The following is a 27,299-nucleotide window of genomic DNA, read 5'->3' on the forward strand; positions in this document are numbered from 1 at the left end:
TGACACTCCATTACCAAGAGAACCTTGACAGTTTATGATCAAACAAAGGGTCCTTGGTGAGAGCTAGTCAGGTGCAAGCTGGTTTGGACCCATTTGGACAAGCAAGAGGGAATGAGTTGGGGCTTCACAGTGTCAAGGAGGTTGGACTGGGAACACATGCATGGGCGAGAGAAATGTCCCATCGGTGCCAAAGGAAGAGATGCACACATACAAGGACTTTTTTTTTTTTAATCAGCCTCTCTACATGTGGTGCCAAAGGGAAAGGAAAGAAGAGACTTAAAAGAGTCAGCGGTCAAACATCAAAAAGGGAGTCAGACTATTATAACCTTCCAAGTCAAATAAAATGGAACTAGGAGCACACAACTATTGCCACTTTTAAAGTATTGAGTATTATTATATTAGCAAAAGCAATGATATTTATTACACAATGTTTAGTGTCTTCTATTTGCAAGGCATATGCTATATAAGAAACTATTTTATTATTAAATGCTATTGAATAATTATCCTTGAAATGTCACAATCTTAACAAAAAACTTTATCATCATTCCCATATGTGAGGGAGACGAAGAGAAGAATGCTTGGGCACAAAATTTTTTACTTAAGACCTCAAGAGTGAAAATGAAAGTCACTCAGTATTGTCCAACTCTTTGCCACCGGATGGACTATACAGTCCATGGGATTCTTCAGGCCAGGATACTGGAGTGGGTAGCCTTTCCCTTCTCCAGGGGATCTTCCCTACTCAGGGATCAAACTCAGATCTCCCGCATTGCAGGCAGATTCTTTACCAGCTGAGCCACAAGGGAAGCCAGAGTCTTAAGACTACATAATTACTATCATATAGTTTACTCTGTAAAATCCCCCTCTTTCTCAACTGAGATACATAGAGACTTAGAACACTATATTCTAAGCCTTAATATCTCTCTTTTTGGCATTTTTGTAGAGGGGAAGTCTCATAAGTTCTTTCTTTATCCATTAAAAATTTCTCATAATTTACAACTGCGTTTACATAGGAGTTTTCAGTGCACATGTGGGAAAATGTACTGAAAGAATGTTTATGTGCTATACATAAATATAAATATATACACACAAGCACATTTATGCTTATATGTAGCATAAAATGTTAATTCAATTTATTTATTCATATACCTTCAATAAAAGATGAGTATCAGAATCACACCAATTATATATATATATATATATATATATATATATTTTTTTTTTTTTCACCATTATTGATTAGGAGTCTCTTCAGGAGGTGTGAGTTAGTGAGCTTTTGCTAGACTAAACAAGAATGATTATGCATTCACATTTTCTTTCTTTGGGCATTTTATCCCCTATTTATGATTAGAAGCTATACCTTATTTGCATAAACTAACTTATTTCTAAAATAATATCCAGCTGAGAATGGCTAGAACCTGGGATATTTCTCATCACCTTTTTCTGCATTAGTGAATATGAGTATGCTAATAAGGACATAATAGCATTTATTTGCAGCTGACTTTTGCATTTCACATTTTCTGGGTGCCAAGGATTCAGAAGCTAATATATATTAATTTAAAATAAATATGCTGCAAGAAACCTTCAAATTGCATTTTATGATGTAACATACTGTGGTCCTTCCCATTGATCAGAGTTGGTCCAGTATTCTGTCAATGCACAGACCATGGTAATGAGCCAGGAAATCACAGAAATATAAAAGTCTGCAGAGCTTGCTTTATCTTAATTTTAAACCTACTTCTGAAAAACAGTAAACCAGAGGTATGGCCAACAGCAAGAATTCAGGCCCTTGAATTAGGTGTACAGAGTGTCCATGCATAGTGTGTTTTCTTACATATTGAAAACTATAAATGGGTCAACCTGGATACAAGGACACAATGAAGCTTTTATAACTGATGAGAATTGTTCCGATCTTGTCTGCATTTCACATTGTAAGACAGAGTTTAAGCCAGCAAGTTTCATTGGTCCTTGGCATTAAGACAAGTTTTAGGTTGATCATGTGGTTTAATAACTGATTTATTTTTTAATTATCTAGGTATGTATTAAATATTACATTGAATTTCAGTATATATTTAAAGACTAAATCATTACAGCTGAGCTTAATGGAATGTTAAGATTATCAGAAATGTGAAGGAAGAAGATGAAAATTTCCTGTGAGTTAGTGATAAATTCAAGAATAAAATCCACAATTACTCATCATGGAAGCAACATTTTTTTTTCTTCTTTCTACTTCCTCTTATACAGTTAATCATGTGTATTATTCATACATGACTACATGTATTTAAAAAATTCAGATTATTTGAAACTACTAACACTAACTCAGATTCAACATTTTTTGGAGTGATGATAATTTTGATATATTATTTTTGATGTTTTTGTTTAGTTGCTAAGTCATGTCCAACTCTTTTGTGACCCCATGGACTCTAGCCCCCAGGCCCCTCTGTCCATGAGGTCTCCTAGGAAGAATACTGGAGTGGGCTGTCATTTCCTTCTCCAGATCTTGTGGATCCCAACCCAGGGGCTGAAACTGTATCTCCTGCATTGGCAGGCAGATTCTTTACCATTGAGACACAAGGGAAGCCTATAATATTTTTACTTGTTTAAATATTATTTTTTCAATAAGTAAACATATTTTTGCAAAATCAAGTTTCATTATTTCTCAATAAGAAATACACTATCATACACAATTTATCTTACCTGTATATAATATTCATGCTACTTTAAAAAAATATCTAATTGTATAAAATGGTATATAACTTGTCATTAACATAGAGTTTGGGTTAAGCAAACATTTTACAGGTTGGTATGTATCATAAAATGTGGTAACTTTATACAATATTTTTAAATAGTTGAGATCAGTTTAAATCAGTAAATGATATCCATCTATAAAACCATTGCAACCCTCAGCAAAAGAAGATTTCTCTTAATGCTGCTTTCTATTTACATTTCACAATTCTCTTTATCAGCATTTCTATTAACCATCATCTTCTCTTTGACATTTATTCTTCCCCAATGGACATGCAAACAGATGTTGGCACAGCTGGGCTGCATGCTGATATTTGTCTCTCTTGGCTGGGTTTTCTGATACACTGAGGGCAGAGTCCTTTCCTTTCTTAGGAGATTTAAGAATTCACTCTACTATGTAATCCTTAACTCACTAGCATTAAGGTTAAGTGATGTTAAGATCACACAGTAATTGCTATTTCAAATCTGAAGTTACTCACTACTCACATTTAGCCAGACGGTGGGACATTTTAACTGCCTTGATTCTTGATGAAGTGAGTTATTCAAATAATATTTTCAGATTATTGAGGGTTTTTGAATGAACATTGCCATAGATAGATCTTTACACAAAATATGCTGTGAAATGTGTTACTATTTATGTATAAAATTTAACATGTAGAAGATAAACAATTTGTATATGATTGAAATAAAAGAAAATTATAAAGAACAGAACATGCAAATATTTCCTATTCCTGATTATTAGGGAAGAGTGAGCTGCATGAATTTTCATGAAAAAATGTTCAACAGCATGGTCTAATTTTATTTCAAAAGGCTGTTTTCTAAAGTGGTTGTATTGTTTTATACTCTCACAGGCAGTATATGAAACTCTAGCACCTCTACATCAACAGTTGGTAAAGGCAGATTTAAAAAAAAATAATTTGGTTAATATATCTACTATTTCATCCAGTGGTCTATTCATTTAGGTGGGGAGTGGTAGGTCACTGCAGTTCTCAGGTTTTTTTTTTTTTTTTTTAAATTAGGGCATATCAACTAGATTGCTTTCCCAGTAGGTTATTGAACTGAAATTTAGAATTCCCTGGTGGCTCCGACGTTAAAGCGTCTGCCTACAATTCAGGAGACCCAGGTTCGATCCCTGGGTCAGGAAGATCCCTTGCCTGGAGAATCCCATGGATGGAGGAGCCTGGCGGAATACAGTCCATGGGGTCGCAAAGAGTTGGACGAGACTGAGTGACTTCACTTTAAGTGAATTACTTTCAATATAAGGGAAAAATACCTTAGTAACCAATAGTTAATTAACTGATACCCTCCCTCTCATGTTGTAAATTATGCTTTAAAACATTTATTAGTGTGTGATGCTTTTTGAATAATGAAATTCCTTTCTATCTTTAAAACATAAGCAAATTCTTTGTGATGCCTCTTCTGATTACATCTGGTTGCTATAATCGCTTTCCAGCATTAGATTTTTTTCTTTTTTTTTGATATCTAAATATCTATATTTAGATACCTATATCTAAATATCTATATCTATCTATCTATCTATACACACATCATTGTTTTCACACTTGAGATGCTAAATTATAATATATACACACATATATGAACTTTCAAATTTCAATAAAATAATCTGAAATTTTACAAACTAGAAATAAAACATTTGATATTAATGTATTTTTCATATGCTATACATATATTTTACATTAAGTGTTACCAGTTTTTAGTTATTCTGCTAATTAGCAATCATAGCTTTATATTTTATAGCTGTGACCCATGTTCTCAATTCATAAAAGTTAGATGAATTCAGTTAACCCTAGATTATAAGAAAACTACCAGTGAATTTATATCACCTGATCAATGTGCTTCTCTATTTCCCATTATATGTTATTTTCTTTTTTTAGTTCTAATAGTTCCCTTTAAATATACAATTAAACATTTCCACCTAGAATCATTGTCTTTAAACAAATATACTAACTCCACAATACTGTAAAGGAGAAAGAAATGATCATCTCTCTGTAAGACTGTATCTTCCTATCTATCACTCAGGTTAAAAACAGATACATCAGTTTCACAGTATTTTATTTGAGAAAATGCCCTAATTCATCTGTATGTTTATCTTTTATGTTTAATAAATGCTGGTTAAATAAAAGTGGTATAAATAGATTCCTCAATAAAATGGCAATTTAAATACATCTTTCCACTGAACAGCTTAATGTGAACAGGGTAAGGTGGAGAATACTATATAACTGTATCTGTGACACCTTAAAGGGGCCTATGCAGAAATGAAGAGGGAACATGGATACGATTTTCTCAAACACTTGAAATAACTCAAAAATGTGTCATAATTTTGCTTCATTTTCAGTTTTCTCTGTATGGTGTGGTTGTCTTCCTTGGAGATTTTTTTTTTAAGGGTTGCAGTTTTCATTGACAAAATTTACGTTCAATGTTAAGGAATTTGGACTCTTTGTCATGAAATCTGTTGGGGTTTTCCTCTTTTTCATGCTAATTTGAACCAGTCCTTTTGTAGGTCCCCTGCATTCTCTCAGGACTGGTTTCCTTCGCATTGTATTCTAGTTGTGACTTGCTTTTTTTCTGAATCACAATTATTAGTCATTCTTTTATTTTGGTTTCATTTTGATACTGTACATATTTGTATAATATTCATTTCAGAAAGTTTCTGAGACAGAAAAACTTACCTATATCTGAAAGTGAAAGTGGCTCAGTTGTGTCTGACTGCAACTTCATGGACTATATAGTCTATGGAATTCTCTAGGTCAAAGTACTGGAGTGGGTAGCCTTTCCCTTCTTCAGGGGATATTCCCAACCCAGGGACTGAACCCAGGTCTCCCACATTGCAGGCAGATTCTTTACCAGCTGAGCCACAAAGGAAGACCAAGAATACTGGAGTGGGCAGCCTATCCCTTCTCCAGTGGATCTTCCTGACCCAGAAAATGAACAAGAGTCTCCTTCATTGCAGGTAGATCCTTTACCAACTGAGCTATCAAGGAAGCCTAAGAAACTTAAAAATACCTCTATCCTGCACACAGATATGACTGCTAACTGGCTAAGTATAGAAATCTAGACTTAAAAGCACTTTGACTAAACTTTGAGAGCATACATGAATTGTTTCCTAAAAATTCATCCAGTTGAGGAGATATTTGGGCAAAAAAATTGATGTAATTTTGCAAAACTTTTCACTTAAAAAATATTTTAAACTTTTCTATTTATCCTTAGATTTAATATTGCTAGGATCCATGATTTCTTGTTTCCTTTTTCTTTCAGTCATTCTGCTCAACTTTCATTTTACATCTAAAAATTCTATTCTTTATCTACTAATTGATTTGACAAGTTTTTCATAGCATATCTATGTTATGAAGAATGTTTTAAATTGCCAATACCTACATTCTAAATTTCGTGTTCTAAATAGAATAAATAAATTCTATGTTCTAAATAGAATGTTTGAAGTTCTAAATTGTCATCATCCATAGGATCATAGAAAAAGCAAGAGAATTCCAGAAAAACATCTACTTCTGCTTAATTGACTAGGCTAAAGCCTTTGACTGTGTGGATCACAACAGACTGTGGAAAATTCTTAAAGTGATGGGAATAGCAGAACTGCCCCCTGACAGATCTATATGCAGGTAAAGGAGCAACAATTAGAACCAGACATGAGACAACAGACTGGTTCCAAATTAGGAAAGGAGTATGTCAAGGTTGTATATTGTCACCCTGCTTATTTAACTTATATGCTGAGTACATCATGCAAAATGCCAAGCTGCATGAAGCACAAGCTGATACCAAGATTGCCAGGAGAAATATCAATAACCTCAAATATGCAGATGACACCATCCTTATGACAGAATGTGACGAGGAAATGAAGAGCCTTTTGATGAAATTGAAAGAGGAGAGTGAAAAAGTTGGCTTAAAACTCAACATTCAAAAAGTGAAGATCATGGCATCTGGTCCCATCACTTCATAGCAAACAGTGGGGGAACAGTGGAAACAGTGACAGGCTTTATTTTCTTGGGTTCTGCAATCATTGTAGATGGTGACTGCAGGCATGAAATTAAAAGATGCTTACTCTTTGGAAGTAAAGCTGTGACCAACATAGACATCATAATAAGAGGAGAGATGTTACTTTGCCAACAAAGGTCCGTTTAGTCAAAGCTATGGTTTTTCCAGTAGTCATGTACGGATGTGAGAGTTGGGCTACAAAGAAGTCTGTTCAGTTCACTTCATTTGCTCAGTTATGTCTGATTCTTTGTGACCCCATGGACTGAATCACACCAGGCTTCCCTGTCCATCACCAATTCCCAGAGCTTACTCAAACTCAAGTCCATCGAGTTGGTGATGTCATCCAACCATCTCATCCTCTGTCATCCCCTTCTCCTCCTGCCTTCAATCTTTTCCAGCATCAGTGTCTTTTCAAATGAGTCAGTTCTTCACATTAGGTGGCCAAAGTATTGGAGTTTCAGCTTCAGCATCAGTTCTTCCAATTAATATTCAGGACTGATTTCCTTTGACTAGTTGGAATACCTTGCAGTCCAAGGGACTCTCAAGAGTCTTCTCCAATACCGCAGTTCAAAAGTATCAATTCTTCGATGCTCAGCTTTCTTCATGGTCCAACTCTCACATCCATACATGACTGGAAAAACCATAGCTTTGACTAGATGGGTGTTTGTTGGCAAAGTAACATCTCTGCTTTTTAATATGCTGTCTAGGTTGGTCATAGCTTTTCTCCCAAGTAACAAGCATCTTTTAATTTCATGACTGCAGTCATCATATGCAGTGATTTTGGAGCCCAAGAAAATAAAGTCTCTCAGTCTTTCCATTATTTCCCCATCTATTTGCCATGAAGTCATGGGACCAGATGCCATGATCTTAGTTTTCTGAATGTTGAGTTTTAAGCCAGGTTTTTCACTCCCCTCTTTCACTTCAATCAAGAGGCTCTTTTGTTCCTTTCTCTACAAGGTCTTGAAAGAAAAGAAAGCTGAGCACTGAAGAATTAATTCTTTTGAACTGTAGTGTTGAAGAAGACTCTTGAGAGTCCCTTGGACATCATGAAGACCAAACCAGTCAATGCTAAAGGAAATTAGTCCTGAATATTCATTGCAAGGAGTGATGCTGAAGCTGAATTTCCATACTCTGGCCACCTACTGCAAAGAACTGACTCATTAGAAAAGACCTTGATGCTGGGAAAAGTTAAATGCAGGAGGAGAAGAGGACGACAGAGGATGAGATGGTTGGGTGGCATCACTAACTAGATCAACATGAGTTTGAGCAAGTTCTGGGAGTTACTGATGGTCAGGGACTCCTGGTGTGCTGCAGTCCATGGGGTTGCACAGAATCAGATATGACTGAAAGACTGAACTTACTGGCTGATGTTCTAAAGAATGTTCTGGACTCTGGAGCATTCACTCCTGATTAAGGAAGATCAATATTATTACCACTATGGAGGTTATATTACATTGAGGAGAGACAGGCAAAAAATAATAAAAAATACATTACTAAGTATATTGAGATTTAAGATAAGGAAATAGTAAGGGAAAGAGGGAGGTTAAGTAGATCAATGGTACCTTAGGAGATTAAAGAAAAATAAAGTTATCTGTTAAGTCCAGCAGGTTAGGGTTCATTCAGAAGTTAATGTTTGTGCAGACTTGAAGGCAGTGAGAAAGTTAGACATGCCTATGTTTATAGAAAAAGCATTATGTTCAAAAGAAGTTCCAGAATAAACAACAGCAGTCAGAACACCCCCAGCACGTCTGAGGTATGACCAAAGGCTGGTGGCCAGCAGGCTGAAGCAAGGAGGAGAGTAATAGCAGAAGAAGTCAGAAAGATGGGGCTTTGTTGGTCAGTTAGGACCTCAGAGGTCACTCAAAGAATGTAGCTTCAAGTGTGAAAGAAACAGGGACTTATGGGTTATGAACAGAGAAGCATCACAATCTGTTTTTGCTATATTTTTAAAAAGATTTTTTTTTTTAATGTGGACCACTTTTAAAGTCTTTATCAAATTTGTTGGCCCTCCCTGGTAGCTCAGTTGGTAAAGAATCTGCCTGCAATGCGGGAGACCTGGGTTCAATCCCTGGGTTGGGACAATCCCTTCGAGGCGGGTGTGGCAACCCACATCAGTATTCTTGCCTGGAGAATCCCCATAGAGAGAGGAGGCTGGCAGGCTACAGTCCATGGGGTCACAAAGAGTCGAATTTGTTACATATGACACCGTTTCTGTTAAATATATATATATATATATATATATATATATATATATATATATATATATATTTGGCCATGAGGCATGTGGATCTTAGCTCCCTACCAGGGATCAAACCTGTGCCCCCTGCATTGGAAGGCAAAGTTTTAACCATTGTGCTGCCAGGGAAGTCCCATAATCTGGACTTAAAAACATTGCAGTGAAACTGTGATGAGTTGACTCTTGAGTTCAACAGGAAATTGGGGAGACCTACTTATTGCATTCACCTAGATGAGAGTGGCAATTTAGATTGGGGAGGCTACATTGGAGGAGTAGGAAGTAACTGGATCATTCGTGTCTTTATCTTGTTCTGAAGTCAACAAGATTTCCTAATGGAATCAATAAGCTGAGTGAAACAGTCCTCATCTTCTTGGAAATGGTCTTCTGTGTAATCTTTGACTTGGGGATTTGGTTTAAATATTAAAATGACATCATATGCTCCCCCTTTCTCAAAGATTGTTAAGCCCTCCTCCATAGGGCACGAATGCTTTTCTTGTTTTGGATTTTTATTTTTTCAGTAGCATTACACAGCTCTAAGTTACAGTTACTTTAAAGCTATTCTGGGTGGATGGGAAAACAAACACATGTTCTAAGCTCTGGCATGATAAAACATAATCCCATCAATATTTGTAAGACAGTAATTTATAGAGCAGTTTTAGATTTATAACAAAATTGAGAAAGTGGTATAGAGTTTTCCCATGTACTCCTACCCCTGCATATGTAAGGCCTCCCCCATTATCACATTGCTCACTAGAATGGTACATTTCTTACCAAAAATAAATCCACATTGACATTTCATAGTTACCATTGAGTTGACAGTTAACCCAGACTTCACTCATGGTGTTATGGATTCTACGGATTTGGACAGATGCCTGGGGGCTTCCCTTGTGGATCAGACCATAGAATCCACCTGCAATGCTGGAGACCTGGGTTCAATCCCTGGGTCAGGAAGATCCCCTGGAGAAGGGAATGGCTACCCACTTCAGTAATCTTACCTGGAGAATTCCATGGACAGAGGATCTTGATGGCCTACAGTCCATGGGGTTGCAAAGAGTTGGACATGACTGAGCGACTAACACATTTACTTTCCTAATGACATGCATCCTCCATTACAGTATCATATAAAGTATTTTCACTGCCCTAACGTTACTCTGTGCTATTGCTTACTCATTTTAACCCCCACCACCAACAGGGAGAATTCTTAAGTCTTTTGCTACATACTGCCACATTTTCTAAAACACTAACAATTTATCCACCCTCTAAAAGAGAGGCTGACTTTGTATTGCATTGTCTGAATTTTAATTATAATATCCTCTAGTAATTAATGTTGTAATTATTAGGAGATCTTGATATTATTAAATTGACCTTAATGGTCTTTAGCTGTGAAACACTGAGAGATGTATGAAACAGATATATTACATACGATGTTCATTCCACCCCCATTACAGTAAAAGACTCACAGAGAATAGATACTAATGCAAGCCAAGAATTTTTTTGAAATTGATACAACTGGTTCACCTTAACTAGACAAAAATTTACAAAGTTAACCAATTTTAGATAAGAGCAGACAATGAGTGAAATATTATTTCAGAGTTTTATATTTTAAATCATTAAATAATATAAGCTGAGCTATGTGGAATATAATGTACTTACTTGTTTGCAAAATGCATTTTTTCCCTAATTTTAATTGACTAATAAAAGAATGAATTGTTTTCTTAAATTTTCATTTGTTCACTGTTATACTTGAATTGACTGAAGTCTTTGGCCATTTCAGTAGAAGCTCTCTTATAGCACAGCTACATTGTATAGAGTAATTTTTAGATAGCTTTTATGAGAGAAAATTTAATTAAATTTTCATAGCTGAATCTATATCAGGCTTTTGATGATATAGCACTTAAGGCACAATATGCATTTTATTAAATAAAAACTAACAATCCATTTTGTATACTTAGTCATTAAGGAAAGCATTATCTCAAATTATTGAGGCAAGAGTAGAATGGTAGTCAAAGCTAGAAGGACTTAAAAGAAGGTAATAAGCCCAGTTAACATTAACTATCTTGTATTTTATATTTTTCAAAATTACTATCAGTCTTTCTTTTATTTACAAATTTGACAGTCTTCTATGGCAGTGTACTATGCTTGGTTAAAGAGAGATGGCTACAAGGCAACTCACAGGCACTTTCCTCAAGATGTTCACCTCTGAGTTAGTATAAACAAAAGATTAACAGAGAGACATCCTGTGAATGCATATGTATCTAGAGCATGAGACAAGGGCTAGGAGAGCCTGAGAACTGAGGGTCTTTCACATGGACTGAGGGTGAGAAGCATGAGTTTTAACAAAGAGGTCTTCCTCCCTGACGTAGGTTGAAGACTACATCGGGAGAGAGAATGTTGGGTAAATAGTGAGTCTTCTAGTTAAAGGGTCCTGCTTTGGAAATAAAGTAGAATTCATAAACCCCAAGTTCTGCATGTCCACCATCTGTGGCTCTTCTATCTCTCACTCCTCAAACTCAATGCCTCATCCTGTCTACCTTGTATATTTTCAGCAACATTCTCAAGCACTTTCTCCAGTCAGTAGATATAGATATAGATATCAATATAGATATAGATATTTTTTCAAGTAACATATAAATCATAGAAACAATCCACTTAAGAAATGTCCCTGACTTCCCAGAACCTATAAGATAACAATCCCTAAACCTTATAATATCTGGATATGTGTGTGCCTTTAAACAAACAAACAAACAAACAAACTGGGGTATAGTTGCTCTACAATGTACAATGAAATGATATAGCTATATGTGTACACGTGTCCCCTCCCTCGTGGAGCTGCCTCCCCCCTCTGTCTCACTCCTCTAGGTCAGCACAGACCTCTGAGCTGAGCTCCCTGCACTATACAGCAGCTTCCCACTAGCTATCTGTTTTACTCTTGGCAGTGCAAAGAGGTCAGTCTCAACCTCCCATCTCATCCCACCCCTCCCCCTATGTCCACTCGTCCATTCTCTGCATCTCCATTTCTACTCTGCAAATAGGTTCATCTGTAACATTTTTGTAAAACTTTCTAAAATTATTTTTTAATTTTTTTCATTTATTTTTATTAGTTGGAGGCTAATTACTTTACAATATTGTAGTGGTTTTTGCCATACATTGACATGAATCAGCCATGGATTTACATGTGTTCCCCATCCCGACACCCCCTTCTGCTTCCCTTTGGGAGGGATTTCCCCTCCCCATCCCTCTGGGTCTTCCCAGTGCACCAGCCCCGAGCACTTGTCTCATGCATCCAACATGGACTGGTGATCTGTTTCACCCTTTAGAGTATAGTTGTTTCAATGCTGTTCTCTCAGAACATCCCACCCTCGCCTTCTCCCACAGAGTCCAAAAGTCTGTTCTGTACATCTGTGTCTCTTTTTCTGTTTTGCATATAGGGTTATTGTTACCATCTCTCTAAATTCCATATATATGCATAAGTACACTGTATTGGTCTTTATCTTTCTGGCTTACTTCACTCTGAATAATGGGCTCCAGTTTCATCCAACTCATTAGGAATGATTCAAATGAATTCTTTTTAATGGCTGAGTAATATTCCATTGTGTATATGTACCATAGCTTCCTAATCCATTCCTAATCCATCCATGCCTAATCCATGGGCATCTAGGTTGCTTCCATGTCCTGGCAATTATAAACAGTGCTGTGATGAACATTGGGGTACACATATCTCTTTCAGATCTGGTTTCCTCAGTGTGTATGCCCAGGAGTGGGATTGCTGGGTCATATGGCAGTTCTATTTCCAGTTTTTTAAGAAATCTCCACACTGTTCTCCATAGGGGCTGTACTAGTTTGCATTCCCACCAACAGTGTAAGAGGGTTCCCTTTTCTCCACACCCTCTCCAGAATTTATTGCTTGTAGACTTTTGGATAGCATCCATCCTGACTGGTGTGTACCTCATTGTGGTTTTGATTTGCATTTCTCTGATAATGAGTGATGTTGAGCATCTTTTCATGTGTTTGTTAGCCATCTGTATGTCTTCTTTGGAGAAATGTCTGTTTAGTTCTTTAGTCCATTTTTTGATTGGGTCATTTATTTTTCTGTAATTGAGCTGCAGGAGTTGCTTGTGTATTTTTGAGATTAATCCTTTGTCTGTTGCTTCGTTTGCTATTATTTTCTCCCAATCTGAGGGCTGTCTTTTCACCTTGCTTATAGTTTCCTTTGTTGTGCAAAAGCTTTTAAGTTTAATTCTACATATATGCATTAATATATAATTTTTTTTATTTCTGACTTATACCACTCTGTATGATGGATCTATATCAAAAAAGTAAAAACAACCCAATTTAAAAAAATAGGCAGAAGACATATCACTTTGAACTCAATCTACAGTCCTAGAACTAGGCTAGTCCCCACCTGTCCTTATTCCATGTGAGTCACTGTTAGTTGTCGACAGCCTTCTGTTCTTAGCCCAGCAACACTCTTTGTGTCTGCAAACATTTGTTTTCAGTATGCAGAATCCTCTTTTTCACTCTCCTCCTCATTCTACACACCTTCATCTTCTATCTGGAAATTCCTATTTGCTCTTCAATATTCATTTGAAATGTAATTCCTTTAGTGAATCATTTATTACCCTCCGCAGTGTTAAGACTGTCTTAACCATGCATTGCTTTTCAGCCTATGAAGCATCTTATTTGCAGTCTTACTCTTTGATGTAATTCATTTCTCATAGATGCAACACCTCAGCCTTGAGAATTATATGAGATAAATGGTATACTTCCTACCTGTATGGATATCACATTTTAGGAAGAAAGAGAAACATGTCAATGACAATTAAAATACAAGGTGATAAAAACATAATGAGAATATAGATGTAGTGTCCTGGGAACAAATAAGACAATACTTAATCTGAACTTTGGTGGGAGATGGAGGAAAAGTTGGTCAGAAATAGCTCTGAAAAGAAAGTGATATTAGAGCTGGCCTTGCCTAGTTAGTAATGGGAGTATTGTGGTGACAAAGGCAGAGACCAGACATAATCTCAGATGGCAATGCTTGCTCAAAGATGAAACTGGACCCCACTAGGTTCATTTTTGTTAATTGACATCTCCTTCTTGGTAAGAGATTTCCGACTCGTACTGAAAATGGCAGCTCTTGCCAGGTCATGAGAGGAAAAAAAAAAAAATTCTATAACAGGAGTTTAGGCTTCACTGCAAGAGCAATAGGGTCATTCAAAGTTTTGAAAAAGAAGATTGATGTATTCAAGTGTCCTTTAAAAATAAGGCTGGAAGGCAGTGGGGAAAACTCATTGCAAGACTTGAAGAAATATGGCTTCCCAGGATAGGGTCAGGATTTTATTGCAGAAATTTAGAAGTTCAGCATAGAGAAATAAGAACTTGACCTAGAGCTGTGACAGTTGGAATGAAGCAGAAGGGAGTGAGCTGGAGAGTTACTTTGGAGATAATATATGTCAACCTTTCTGACCAATAACAGATAGGGGATGCACCAGTGCAAGGGAGACTAGGTTTCTGTCATGGGCACCTGGCCCGTTGCAGTGAAATGAAGCAAAACAAGGAAGGCAGGCACACAGTGGGAGAATCTACTCACATTTGCAAATCTTGCACTTTCCATTTCATAAGACACATTATAGATGCAATTTTATAAAAGGTTAACTAACTTATTATTTTAGTAGCTGGAGATACTAAGATTTATGTAATTTTTCTATTGGCATTTAGAATTGGCAGACTTTCCCCCTATTACAAAATAAATTTACATAGACAAGTATAAGGATAACATCATCAAATGCTTTGAAGTAAATTTCGAAACCAAAAGGAATATGCATGTTTGATATGCAAGGGTCATTTTTTTAGGGAAATGAAGTTAGAGCAGTGGAAATATACAAGAGCTCAGAGAGAAATCTATAACTTTGCCATTTTATAAGTGAGTATTGATGAATGACAGTAGATTTTCTAGCTCCTGATAATAAGCGTGGTCAAGAAGAGAGGATGGTAGTCAGGAAAATTTGACAGTAGGATATTGAAGGAGATGTACTCTGGCTGCTCCTTTTAACTAAAATCATGATGAGGATTATCATGTAGCCAAATTTATTCAAGACCTAAAGTATACTTCATTATATAGAATCATACAATGGCCTTCATACAAATGAAACTCTCAGTTTGATGAAGTGGCTGATTAATACTTTTCAGTAAGTGTCCTAATTTTAAATGATGTCTAGTTTGCACAGTTTAACTAGCAGGTCTCATGTTCTTGCATTAGTGGAAGCACACTGAATTCAGAATAACACAAAATCAGTTGAGTACCAGAATTAACTTTAGTTTACTATATGATGTTAAGCAACCATTTGTTCTCTAGAATCAATTTTCTCATTTTATACGTTAAACTGTGTACAATTCCACAGTACAATTCTACAGTAACCATGCATATTAAATGGCATTTAATAGAGCAAGATTCAGTAAACATGTTCTGTAAAGAGCCACTTAGGAAATCTTAGACACTCAGTCTCTTTCGCAAGTACTCACCTCTGCCACGGTAGCATGAGGCAGCCAGAGGCATTTCACAAAACAACAGGCATGGCCGTGCTCCCATCAAGTTTACCAAAATGGTAGTCCTAGATTTGGTCATCAGGATGTGTAGTTTTCCAAGCACTGGACCAGAGGAATAAAGGAAAGGCTTATAATACAACTCATTGTGTGTTCTTGAATCCTGAGACACAATGATTCTAAATTGTGCATCTTTCAGCAACTTTTTTTTTTAAATGGGACACAGAAATATTTTCTGAAGTAGTGTATATGGATACTAACAGAAGGCACAAAAATTAAAATATTCCTAAATTTCTACTGGAAATATTTTGAAACTCCTCAATAATCATAAAGATATGAATGTGTATCCTTCAAACCAAATGAAATCCAAACAGCAACAAAATATATTCCAAGCTTCCTTAATAGAGGATTTCAAACCCTTGGCTGTCCTTCTCTCATAATTACATTTCAAAGGCCTTCAGTTGTCTTATTGTGAAATGCAGGAATGAACCTACAGAGACCACCTTAGCAGAACTGTTTGGTTTGAAATGGGTGGAACTGTCTTAAGCATTGCCATGGAGACACTTTTGAATTATGGTTACATTTAGTTTTAATAAAGAAGTGTACCTGTGAAAAAGATGGACAATTTATAAACAGGAATCTCAAGTGACCAAAACAATGAAATAATCTAATACTGTAAATTTATAGACCGGTGACTTTTCATATACGAAAAACAGTTCTGTTATTTTCCTGCCAAGAAAAGCTACATTTTTAAACCTTGTATGAGATGAAGTATTGCACTGCAAAATTAAACATTATGATTTATGGGACTTATTAAGTGTAAAAAAAGAGTGTAATTAGTTTTCTAGTGCCAGAGGCATGTTTGAATTATTTGAGTGTGATATAGCCAGTTACGTGATAAACCTATAACCATGAGTTGATGGAAAATAATTGATATTCTCTCTTCTAATATCTTAAGATTTTTTTAATATTGTTGCCAATTATAATTATAAGGTGAGGCTATTAAAACTAACCACTCTCTTTTTTGTTTTGGAATTTCTATGTAAAAACATGACATGGGTGGCACTTACTTGAACTTATAGATGATTTAATTAAACAAGCAAAATTGGTAAAAATGATAAATTATGAAAAGTGGCATTAACAATGAACTTAGTGTATCATGCCTTGTTTTACATGGCAGAACCTTCTCTTAGAATTTCCATTGGAGGAAAAGTATCACATTCTGTTCTCAATAGAGATTCCCCTTCTAGATGGCTTTGGTCTTTGTCTGTGTCATCCTGGGGATGAGGTTGAGAGGATAGCCATTTCCCAAGGGACGGTGTTGCATGGCAGTGTTAGAGGCATACACAGGAACAAAACAAAATCATGTGAGCCCCCCTAACTACTTTACAATCATTTCTATAGATCTATCTTTGTCCAAGCTTCTCTGGTGGCTCAAAAGGTAAAGAATCCACCTGTTATGCAGGAAAACTGGTTCGATCCCTGGGTTGGGAAGATGCCCTGGAGGAGGGCATGGCAACCCATTCCAATATTCTCGTCTGGAGGATCTCCATGGACAGGAACCTGCTGGGCTGCAGTACATGGGGCCATACGAACTGGACCCGAGTAAGCGACTAAACACTTGTTTGTCCAAAGCATGTAGCACAGCTAAACTCACAGTCTAGGGATGGGAGAGAATGTTCTCTAATCATAAAGCAAAAACAGTGTAAATATTGGTAAAGAGGAAGAGATTCACAGGCTTTGAGAACAAACTGATGGTTGCTGGGGTAAGGATGGGAAGAAATGATAGGGAATTTAGGATGGACATGTACACACTGCTATATTTAAGACAGATAATCAATAAGGTCCTACTGTATAGCACATTGAACTGTGCTCAGAAATATAAGACAGCCTTGATGGGAGGGGAGTTTGGGGGAGAATAGGTACATGTATATGTAGGACTGAGTCCCTTCGCTGTTTACCTGAAACCATCTCAACAATGTTACTGGGCTATACCCAATAGAAAATAAAAAGTTTAAAAAGAGTTGAATAATGGCAAACAAATTTTCAGTCTATCAAACTGGCCAAAAATTTCATTTGAGTTTTCTGTAAGCTTTATGCCAAAACCTCAATATACTTTTTCGCCAAACCAATACCATACTTAGCTGCTATGTAGACAATATGATTTACATTTTAGCACTTTTTCAGAATTAAAAAAAAAAGTGATAAAGTTAAAAGCTCTAATTATAATATATTTATTAGGTCTATTTAGTAAGAAATATAGCTTGTGAAATTATTTTTAAAATATTTAAAACGCATTTAATCTCACTGGTTTACTAAACAGATGCTGATATTAACATATGAAAACAAACAAATCTTACAACATAGTAGCACCAAGACAGAGCTCGTGCTACCAGGGAATTCACAACTGGCTGAGAAGCACAGATACGTCAATAAGAATGACAGTATATTGAGTAAAACACTGGGGTAAGTCCTAAAACTGGCAAAGTGTTATAAATATTTTTGAAGAGCTAGTAATTCAACTTGAGGTGTCAAGGGTAAGTTTTAGGAAAAGCTAAAGTTTTGAGCATAATCTTGAAGGAGGAGTAGGCCTTCAACAGTACAGTGATAAATGGAATTTCAGGCAAGAGGTATTAGCACCAGCAAAGAAATAGGCATGCGGGTGACAGCCAGGTTTCCCCTTCAAATCTCACATTCCACCTTGGACTCCTAGATTTTGCACATCGGCCACCTTTGTGAGCTCCGTAAGTGTGATCTTCTGGTACATTATTCATTTAACTTTTTTCTTTATATCGATTCACTGATTACTGTTGAGATATGATGACCATGATATCCCTGCTGGAGGCATTAATATACTTTCTAGCAATCTCTCACTTGTTTAAGGTTGTCCACGGATGTTAATTACTCAGTATTTCTGGCCTACCATGGATGAGCTGGGCTTCTCTGGTGGCTAGGACACTAAAGAATCTGTCTGCAATGCAGGAGGCCCAGGTTTGACCCCTGGGTTGGAAAGACCCCCTGGAGAAGGGAAAGGCTACCCACTCTAATATTGTTGCCTGTAGAATTCCATGGACAGAGAAGCCTGGGGTCGCGAAAAGTCAGACATGATTGAGTGATATTCTTTCAATGGATGAAGTGAGTGCTTTATCATAGACAAAAAATGTCTTCAGATTAAAAAGCAGGAAGATCAATGTATATATCATCTAGATAAAAAATGTAAATGTGTTTGGCAATACTGTATATCATCTGTATATCATCCATTGGAATATGGAATAGCATAAAAACAGAGACCACAAAGAAACTTGCTAACTAACATAGTAGGTACTATGGGCAGAAATAATGGAGGGGAGGATTGTATTTGCTTTAACTAAATTTCTATTTTTTTGTTTTAAAAATAGAGGTTATATATATATATACACACACACACATACACATACATATTAATATTTTCAAAATTGCATATTTGAGAGCATAGGTTTCTTAAAAAAATATTTTCTGTTCTTTTTCAAGTTTGAAATATGCTAGAATTTTCAAAATGTATAAAATACAGTGAAATGTTGAGTATGATGAGAGAAATTTGCTTAAATTCTAACAACCAACAAAATTTGAATTGCATTAACAAATTAGTAATTTATAGAGAAATAATATATTTAATGTTTAACTGTAATCCATTATTATACAATTTAAATGAAAATACCTTGAATTTACAATATTTAAATATGAATATGTTAAAAAACAATAAAGTACAACACAATCTTCCTTAAGCCACTGCAAGCTGTGGGTACAAAGAGCTCATAAACTGCCAACGCTCAAAGTTACTAACTCCTATCTGTACTTATGTAAGATCTGTGGCTCTAACCAGGTATGTATGATCCCTATCACATTAACTATTTCTTTCTGGGAGGCACCATGTTGACATCATAGAAGCTCCCAGGCAAAGTTTGCTCTTGTCCTCTTTCTGTCTCTGACCATTTTGTTATTGTTGTCAGATATTTGAAGCAATTGGGGGGAAATGTCAGTATTTACTTAGGTGAGCCAAAAATAGAAAACCCTTCAAAATGCTGAGCTGTTACTCAGTTCTCTTCATCCTACCCCCTGGACTCTCCAACTCTCTTCTTTTACTAAAAGATCTCTCAGCCTTTATTTACACAGTGAAGACATATTTTGAGGAGTTGCTTAGAAACAGAAGAAACAGTTATTTAGAAACATGCTTCTACCATGTTCCCCTTCCTGTCTCCTCAATACAAACTTGCAAATTTATACACTGTGTCAACAGAAGCAAGGGATGACCAGCGGAGGAGAGAAGGTGCATTACCAGTTCATTAGATGTCCATTATCCACTTCCTTGGTCACCAGTCTAACCCTAGTATTATCAACTGTGGCCTTAACTTTATCTGCATTTCCTAAAGGTGGGTCTCAACTTGTAGGCATTCCCTTGAAATATAAATGTACTAACATAAGTCAGAATACATCATGAGAAACATTGTGTTGGAAGAAGCACAAGCTGAATTAAAGATTGCCAGGAGAAATATCAATAACCTCAGATATGCAGATGACACCACCCTTATGGCAGAAAGTGAAGAGGAACTAAAAAGCCTCTTGATGAAAGTAAAAGAGAAGAGTGAAAAAGTTGGCTTAAAGCTCAACATTCAGAAAACTAAGATCATGGCATCTGGTCCCATCACTTCATGGGAAATAGATGGGGAAAGAGTGGAAACAGTGTCAGACTTTATTTTGGGGGCTCCAAAACCACTGCAGATGGTGATTGCAGCCATGAAGTTAAAAGACGCTTACTCCTTGGAAGGAAGGAGTATGACCAACCTAGATAGCATATTAAAAATCAGAGACATTACTTTGCCAACAAAGGTCCATCTAGTCAAGGCTATGGTTTTTCCAATAGTCATGTATGGATGTGAGAGTTGGACTGTGAAGAAAGCTGAGCGCTGAAGAATTTATGCTTTTGGACCGTGGTGTTGGAGAAGACTCTTGAGAGTCCCTTGGACTGCAAGGAGATCCAACCAGTACATCCTAAAGGAGATCAGTCCTGGGTGTTCATTGGAAGGACTGACACTGAAGCTGAAACTCCAATACTTTGGCCACCTCATGTGAAGAGTTGACTCTAGAAAAGACCCTGATGCTGGGAGGGATTGGGGGCAGGAGGAGAAGGGGACAACAGAGGATGAGATGGTTGGATGGCATCACCGACTCGATGGGCATGAGTTTGAATAGACTCCGGGAGCTGGTGATGGACAGGGAGGCCTGGTGTGCTGTGATTCATGGGGTCACAAAGAGTCAGACATGACTGAGCGACTGAACTGAACTGATCATAACTCCAACTTTTTAGTATATTCAGGATATACATAATTAGCATGGTGTGGTTCCATCTATATTTTTAACAACATTGATATTAATGTGGCAGTTATAAACAGCTTTACAACTTTTGGCAACCCTGAGCCCTACACCTAAATTCACCATATGCTATAAGGTGGAGAGGAAGGTTGAAAATATATGAGGCAGTGGTTTCTACTTTACAGAATTAATGAGCGGGAATGAAGAACCCTAATGCAAAACTAAAGAACGCATTGTGAGACAACAATCTGAAATTGTATTATTTCTGTTTAAGCATTGGAAGAACTAAATAAAGTTTCAAGTTTTTTACTGAGGATCTAAACAGAAATTATAGTACATGCTCAGAGGCCATATGAATATTTCTGACAAAGATAAGCTATGAATCGAGTTGATGCTTCTGCTGAAAGGGGATAAAACCACTCTAGTGGTGAGGCATTTATCACTACAAGAAAAAAAGTATCAGTAATTTTATTCCCCATTCTGAGATTATCACTCACTGCTATGGTCTCCGTTATTGCAATAACAAATTGAGAAATAATATTTCCCCCAGGAAAATGTGGGATGCTTTAATGTTTTATGGCAGAAAGACATTTTTGCAGACACTGCAGAAAGCTAATGTCTCCTTTAAATTAGGCTATAATTCAAATAGAACTATGAAATGCAGCTGCAAAAAGTCAGCCAAATAACTAAGTCTCTACTTTCTAGTTTATCCGTTAATATTTTTGATTTTTGTTTTTGTTGCTCATTTTGTGGCTATACGATGCTGTAGTCAAAAATCTTGGAATTTGTTTATATCATTAGAGTCCTTAGAGAAAAATTAAGCATCCCAAAAATGAGGTGTAAGGCTCAACATAAGGAGAGCAAGTTGCTATTTGGTAACTTTTCCACTTCTTTTTCACTATTTTTTAGGCATTAGCCCATTCACTGATGTACAAATATATTTTTCAGTTACTAAGTCATGTCCAACTCTTTGCAACCCCATTGACTGCAGCACACCAGCTTTCCCTGTCCATCACTGTCTCCCAGAGTTTGCTCAAATTCATATCCATTGAGTCAGTGATGCTATCTAACCAGCTCATCCTCTGCCATCAACTTATTTTGTCTTCAATCAGGGTGTTTTTCAGTGAATCAGCTCTTCACATCAGTGGCCAAAGTACTGGCGCTTCAGCTTCAGCATCAGTCCCTCCAGTGAATATTCAGGGTTGATTTACTTGAAGATGGACCAGTTTGATCTTCTTGCTGTTCAAGGGACTCTCAAGAGTCTTATCCAGCACTACAGTTCAAAAGCATCAATTCTTTGGTGCTCAGCCTTCTTTATGGTCCAACTCTCACATCCATACACAACTACTGGAAAAACCATAGCTTTGATTGTGTGGATCTTTATCAGCAAAGTGATGTTTCTGCTTTTTAATGTGCATAAAAAGCAGAACTTTTTTTGGCATAGCTTTCCATCAAAGGAGCAAGCATCTTTTAATTTCATGGCTGCAGTCACAAATATATAGTCAGCAAAGATTGTTTGCCAGGCAAAATAAAATAGGCAGTGTATACTTGATTGAATGACAGTTGGGTTCTTTGCCATCAAAGAGTCTAAAATCAGGGGACAAGATCAGCAAAAATAAGTTAAAAATAAATAAGACAGAAGGAAAATCTGTAATGTCAAAGAAAAAGAGTGAATTATTTCAGAGAGGATGTATATATTTTAAAAATGTTTTCTACAGTGTCTATTTCCACATTTTCTAATGAAAGTACAAATTCACCATGGTAGAGTCAGCTACATATTAATATATTTATTATTTTAAAGTATTTTATTTTGATATTATCATTAATCTACAAAAGTGTATAATGTATAAGAAAACTTAAAAGGTTTATGATAAAATTAACACTCATAAAAATAAATTAACACTCATACATGCAGCTTAAGAAGTAGCATATCATGAATACAGGTGTTGACTCCTCAATGTGCTGCCCCCAAAGCCTTCCCTAACCCTTACCTCCTCAATACTAACAGCTGTCACAAAAGTTTGCTAATTCTATTGAATCTCTTCATAATTTTACTACCCAGTTAACCTAACTACTGTTAAAAATTATGCTGGTGGAATTATAGTATACATATATTCTTCAGTGATTTCCTAAGCTTAAAGTTTTTGCAATTTCTCCATTTCTACATATAAAGCAGAAGTTCATACATTTTTTAGTGTTTCATTGTAAAGCAACATTATGTTTTTCTATTGTGATTTTGACAGATGATGAATTGTTTTTCAGTTTGGTGGGGGGCAGCAATTATGAACAATATTGAAGTGAACATTTCTGTTCACATCTTCAGGGACAGATATACAATCATTTTCCAAGGTATATTTCAAAGTGCTATTACTGAATCAAATGTTCACCTTTACTATGCAATGAAAGAGTTTTAAAATAGAAAACAGTAGAAGACAGATAATGAACAATGTTATCAGAATAAAGATAAAAGTCATGTAAGCATATAAATAGATGCAGAAAAATAATTTGATGAAATTCAAAATCCATTCATTAAAAACTAACAAAACTACTGTACTAAAAAAGAGAGAAAGAAAACATATATTATTTGATACAAAATATAAATTTGCTTGTGAAACTGGTGAAACTAGCATTTCATTATAAGAAGACTTTTAACTCATACCTTTTATTTAATGGCTATATAGCATCTCATGTTGTTACTATCTCCTTGAATCATTTTCGGGAGGTCTTATTTTTTGAAGCACTTATTTTTTAAAAGTTCAAACTTATTGGCCTAAATTTCTTCATAAAATTATATTTTTTATTAGCTGTGTGGCTCTGTCTCCTTTTTCCATCTATATTATTGTTTGTCTTTGCTTTGTGTTTTGATTTCAATAAGCCTAAAGAAATACAGGTTCAAGTTATTATGCATTTCAGAGAAACTGTTTTGGCTTTGTTGATTTCTTTTCCTCACAATTTCATTAATCCCATCTTTGACATTTCCTTCCTTTGACAGTCTTGATTTTATTCTATTTTCCTTTAATTAACATCATTTTAGACTCAGCTGAATATTTTATAGTTTATTATGTCTCAAAGGAAAGCTATACATTTCTAAATACAACTTTACCTCTTAGACATTTATATAATGCTTTATTATTCATTCTTAATATTTAATTTCCAATATGGTTTTTCATTTAAGGCTAGAATTGGATTTTTAAGTTTCAAAAATATGTTTTTCAGTTGTTTTAAAATGAATCTATTTGCCTTCATTCAGAAAATGTCTGCACAAAAATAAATGTTTAAGTATCACAAAGATTTGGACACGACTGAGTGAATGAACTGATTTGATCTGAACATATTTCAATAGAAAGTCAAGGTCTCAGAGTTTGACCTTGCTTTGAAGGTCATTTAACCACTAGTTTTCCTACTTTCATTTCATTTCAATCAATTATAATATAAAATTTAAAATGCAATTCTAACCTCAAATTTAAAAAACATAGTGGATATTGTTTCCAACTTGAAAAAACATAGCATTTAAAATAAATCTACACATATGTCACACATAATGTTGAAATAATTAAGCCTTTCCCTTTCATTATAGTTAATACTGTTTCAAAGAAGTCCAGGATCTGCCATTTCTATGCAGCATTGTTATTAGAAGAGAAATAAAGGTATGGTTTTTCCAGTAGTCATGTATGGATGTGTGATTTGGACTACAAAGAAAGCTGAGCACTGAAGAATTGATGCTTTTGGACTGTGGTGTTGGAGAAGACTCTTGAGAGTTCCTTGGACTGCAAGGAGATCCAACCAATCCATCCTAAAGGAAATCAGTCCTGAATATTCACTGGAAGGACTGATGTTGAAGCTGAAGCTCCAATACTTTGGCCACCTGATGTGAAGAACAGACTCACTGGAAAAGACCCTGATGTTGAGAAAGATTGAAGGCAGGAGAAAAGTGGACAACAGAGGATGAGATGGTTGGATGGCATCACCGACTGGATAGACATGAGTTTGAGCAAGCTCCAGGATTTGGTGATGGATCGGGAAGCCTGGCATGCTGCAGTCCATGGGGTCGCAATGAGTCAGACACAACTGAGTGACTAACTGAACTGAACTGAATGCATTTCATTGGAACCTCAAGGTCTCAGAGTTTGACCTTGCTTCAAAAACCATTTAACCCCTAGTTTTCCTACTTTCACTTCATTTCAGTCTTCTTCACATTTCTCATTACAGTGCTAGCACAGTGGTTTATTCCAAATTTGCACTTTCATTCACAATTCTACTAGTTCTTTAATAGTTTTTATCCTGCATGCTGGCACAACTTTAAGTCATCTGTTTGCTTTTTACATAAAACAGAAATCTTATGAGTCAATGTGTGTTAAAACCATTTGCTTTATTCTCCCATCTATATATTTCTTGTTCAGTTGTTTATTCAGCCAAGATTTTTTAAAGCCTAGTATTTCCCAATATATGTTTTATGTGCTGGTGATATAACTGTGAACATTAAAAATCTGTGTCTGTGAAAGACAGAAATAAATACTATATTAGATAGAATAATGGTTAAGAAATACCAAGAAGAAAAAGAAACCAGAGTTAATGGATGCTGAGTGAGTCTAAATATTCTTTAGCCTGATATTCATGGAAAACGTCTCCGAAACATGACATTTAAGCTGAGATTTGAATGGTTAGCTCAAATGAACCATATGCCTATTTGTAGGAAGAATAACTCAGCTTAAGAGAAAAAAAAAGGCTCAAAGATAATGCAAGAAGAAGATGCCTGACATGTTCAACTACATGGAAGTCAGTATTGCTAAACTTAGGGAGCAATTGGACAACAGAGGTAAGGTAGAAGTCACAGCTAGAAATCTATATTTGAGTGTCCATATCTTGTAAACAAACATTAAAAGCAACTTTTGTGGATATTAATGACTGGCATTTGGTATTTTATAGAAAAAGAGCAATTCATCTTATTATATTGCTGTTACTTTGTTTGGTAAATCTATTTCTGCTTGAGTGATTGTTTGAAACTATTTGTTAAACCTTCAAAACTGAAGCATCTTTCTAGAGTCCATTAATGTGCATTAATTTTATCAAGAATAAGATAAGCAGTTTAAACCTACACCTTCAGATTTAAATTAGAATATAGATATTTTAATTTTACTTTTAGCTTTTATTTATTTTATCTGTTTTATGCAGTTATTAGGTTATTTAGTGTCATTAGGATCTTTTCTTACTAATCCTTTGTTTTTTTAGTTTTCTCTTTTTGTCTCTTTCCTTACTGTAATGAATTCTAAGGGAATTAATAAAGTTTACCTTCTAAAATTTCTATTCCCATTTCTTCAATCTTCATTTAAGATTTTATGGCCTCCAATGAGAATTATAATCTTTATTGCATTTTCACTTCTCTGCACTGTGTTCTTAATTGAGTTCCTTTTCTTTCTGTAACCTGCTTCTTAGATTTATATCTTTGCATTTCTGCTTGTTTTCTTTCTATGTTACATAGTTTTATTTTTATAGAAGCAATATCACCTTGGATACATTGGGAATTTAAAGCAGACCTTCTTTAAAACTTTTTATTTTCCATCTCGGTTCTCATCCAGAGGTATTAGTTTCTTAAATCCAGTGGTTTTCCCTAGTGCACCATGAACTCTGCTACAGTATAATTTTCATTTGCTTTATATTCTTATCATTGCTCATTCATTTTAATGAAGAAACAAATATCCAAATACTTATTTTGCAAATACCAAATTGTGATTTTTGTTTACCTTTGAATGATCCTTTCCTCCTTTTTATTTTTTGCAAGTTTCTGGAATTAAGATTTGGTGATGAACCACGTAGGAAAAAAGTTACACCCTTGGAGTGAGAGAAATAAAAATAAAATAGAAGAACCTTTCAGAAACTAGAGAGTCACTGGATTGTTAACACATAGAAGTACATAGTAGCAAATATTGTACTTTCAAAGAATATTCAAGTAAAAGTTGAACTTATACTTTTAATCATAAATGTATACTTCTAATCATCATCAAATTAAAGATTTAAAAGAAAACTGACACTACTGAAAACATAGTATAAAATATTTTAATTTATTGAGCTGATTTTGAAATTATAATTTTTAAATACAGTCAATTTTACTTAATTTTGAAGAGTTATATTGTTAAATGTTAATTTTGCATCTTGTATTTAATGAAGAGTAAAGATGGAAGGTTAATATAAAATAACCACTTCCCCCATTCCTGTAATTTCATGTGGAATAAATATCTGGATTGTTCATCTTTATTGATAAATATCCTATTAATTTATCTTAAGACAATCTTCTCTGCCAGTAATATGAAAATAAATTTTCTGATTTATCCATCTTGGATATGCCTTTCTGAAAGTAGTTTTTTCTGTAAACCTCCTGTTTCCATGGTTATAGTATGGCTGTGGTATTCAGCAGTGGCCTTTG

This window comes from Odocoileus virginianus, chromosome 18 (genome assembly GCF_023699985.2).
Source record: "Odocoileus virginianus isolate 20LAN1187 ecotype Illinois chromosome 18, Ovbor_1.2, whole genome shotgun sequence".
NCBI classification, from domain to species: Eukaryota; Metazoa; Chordata; class Mammalia; order Artiodactyla; family Cervidae; genus Odocoileus; species Odocoileus virginianus.